Source organism: Acinonyx jubatus, unplaced genomic scaffold (genome assembly GCF_027475565.1).
Source record: "Acinonyx jubatus isolate Ajub_Pintada_27869175 unplaced genomic scaffold, VMU_Ajub_asm_v1.0 scaffold_113, whole genome shotgun sequence".
NCBI classification, from domain to species: domain Eukaryota; kingdom Metazoa; phylum Chordata; class Mammalia; order Carnivora; family Felidae; genus Acinonyx; species Acinonyx jubatus.
Window position 1 is genome coordinate 10001 of NW_026464032.1, and position 2516 is coordinate 12516.

Sequence of the window (2516 nt, forward strand, 5' to 3'; positions counted from 1 at the left end):
CCCTCTGCGCCTCGCCTCGCCTTCCCCCGCGGAGGTGGGTCCGAGGGTCGGGGGGGTTCGAGTGTGTTCCCCCCGCCTTCTTCGCCTTCGGCGCCGGTCGTAACCCGGTCGCCGCGCCGCCCGCGCTGGCGCCCTGGCCACGGCGCGTCTCGGGATGTGCGGCGTGGCGGCGGGTCCCCGTGGCGTCTCCCCGGTCGGGTTCTCGCCCGTCCCGGGGGGGCCTCGGAGCCTCGGCTCACGCGGGGTGCCCCGCCGCCCACCGCCTCCCGCCGCCTGCCCTGGATGGCTCTCCGCTCCGTTGGGGGTCCGTCCCCCCGGGCCCGTCTTCCTGCCTTGCGCGCCTCTCTTTTTGCCCTACCCCGCAGACCTTTACCCCCCCTTCCTTCCGCCCTCCCTTCAGGCCCCGGGTCCGGTCCGGGTCCGGCTTTCCGTCTCCTTCCCCGCCTCCTCCCCGAACCGCCACCCCCACGCCCTTGCCCGCTCGTGCCCCGCTTCCCGCCGCAGCCCCCCCTCCCGCAGGGGGGGGGCCTGGGCCGCGGGTGCGGGGGAGGGGACGGTGAGGGTTGGTCGGTGCCATGGGGAAGGTGTGCTCGGAAGTGAGGGCGGGGCCGGGGCCGGTCGGCCCCGGTGGCCCTGGATGGGGGGGGAGAAGAAGGGTCGTGTGGGGGTCGTGGGGGGGGTGGAAGCGAGGGGCGTCGGGCGGCGGCGGTCTGTGGGGGCGGTTAGCCCCGTCGGAGCCTCCGTCACGGGCCGGCAGCGTCGGGGCTCTCGGTTGCCCTTTGTGGGTCCGGCCGCGGCCCCGGGGGGGGTCGGCGTCGAGGTGGTTGGCGGTGTTGTGGGCGCTCCCTCGTCCCCCACCCACCTCGCCCGTCCTCCACCCTGTCCAGGTACCTAGCGCGTCCCGGCGCGGAGGTTTAAAGACCCTTGGGGGGTCGCCCGTCCGCCTCGGGTCGGGGGCGGTCGGGCCCGTGGGGAGCCGTGGAGGCTGGTCTTCCCGTGTCTCCTCCAGACTCCGCTGCCCGCCCCCCGCCGCGCCCCAGGCCGGGGTGCCGCCGCGCTTGTGCCCACGCCATGGCCCTCCCTCCCCGGTTGCCGGGAGGGGGCTTGCCCGGCGGCTGCCGGGTGGTGCGTGAGCGTGTGCGTGTGCGTGCGCCCCGTGTCCCTTGGGTGTGTGTGTGGGGGGAGGGGACAGGCGGGAACCCCCTGGGCGCCTGTGGGGTTGTTCCAAGCTCGCCCCGCGCGTCCGCGTGGCGGGGCGGGCTGCCGGACTTGCCCTGTCGTTCCAACCCTTCCGACCTCTCGGAGTCTGGTCTTTGTTGTCTCTTGCTGGCCGGCCGGAGGCACCCTTCGGGGACGTGCTGTGCCAGGTTGGGGGGGCGCCCCTTTTCGGGGTTGGCCCTCCCGGCGATCACAAAAACTCGTACGACTCTTAGCGGTGGATCACTCGGCTCGTGCGTCGATGAAGAACGCAGCTAGCTGCGAGAATTAATGTGAATTGCAGGACACATTGATCATCGACACTTCGAACGCACTTGCGGCCCCGGGTTCCTCCCGGGGCTACGCCTGTCTGAGCGTCGCTTGCCGATCAATCGCCTCCCCCGGGTGGGTGTCTCCCGGGGGTAAGGCGCGGCTGGGGGTTCCCTCGCAGGGCCCGCCCCGCCGGCGCCCGCCCCGCCCGGGGGCGCCCCGCCACGCCCGCCTGCGCGGCGGTACGGTGTGCGGGGTCGTCCGCGGGCTGGGGACAGGGTCGTCCTGGCCGCCGGGCCCTCCGTCCCCCTAAGTGCAGACGACGGTGGCCGCCGCTGCCGCCCTCCCTCCTTCCTCCTCCTCCTCCTCCTCCTCCTCCTCCTCCTCCTCCTCCCCGGCCCCGTGTGTCCGGTCCCCGCCGCCTCCCTCAGCCCCCACCCCCCTCGCCCCCGCCTCGCCCCGCCGGGTCCGCTCGGCGGTGGCGTGTGTGTGGGACGTGGGAGGGCGTGGGACGGGGGGGGGGCTGGGGGCCGGCGCCCGTGGGGCGGTGGTGGGGGGTGTGGTGGTTTGGGGGGGAAAGGTGGGGCGGGGGGGGGAGAGGCCGAGGCCGGTCGCCGCCCGCGAGTAAAGGGAAGGGCGAGGAGAGCTCGCGCCTGAGGGCCGCGGCCGCCGCCGCGGTCCCTCTGGGGGAGATCCCTCGTGCCGCACGCGGTCTTTGGGATCGCCACCCGGGTCTCGGGAGGGTTTTGCGGTGCCCCGTGCCGCGCGGTCCCGTGGGCCGTCGTGGGGGGTGGAGGTGCGGATCCGGGGCGCCGTCGGTCTCGCCGCCTTGCCCCGGGCGGCGACCGCGGCGGTCCGGCCGTGGCCCCCTCCTCTCCCGGTCCGCGGCCGTGCGTCCGGGGCCCGAGCCGCGGCCCCGCCCCCGCTCCCCGCTGGCGATCCCGGCCCCCTTTGCCCTGTCGGGGCGGCTCGCGCCGAGGCCGAGTCGCGCGCGGGGCTGCGCCCCGGGGATGCGTGCCCCGGCGGCGGCCCGCGGGACGCCGCGGCGT

The 2516-nt window shown here is 76.2% G+C and overlaps 1 non-coding gene across 1 annotated transcript; it reads left to right on the forward strand.

Annotated features, from left to right (window-relative positions):
- The first annotated feature begins 1424 nt into the window (after positions 1 to 1424).
- Positions 1425 to 1577, forward strand: LOC128313851 (5.8S ribosomal RNA). Its single transcript, XR_008294853.1, has one exon. It is a non-coding gene; the product is annotated as a 5.8S ribosomal RNA (ribosomal RNA).
- Positions 1578 to 2516: the final 939 nt, after the last annotated feature.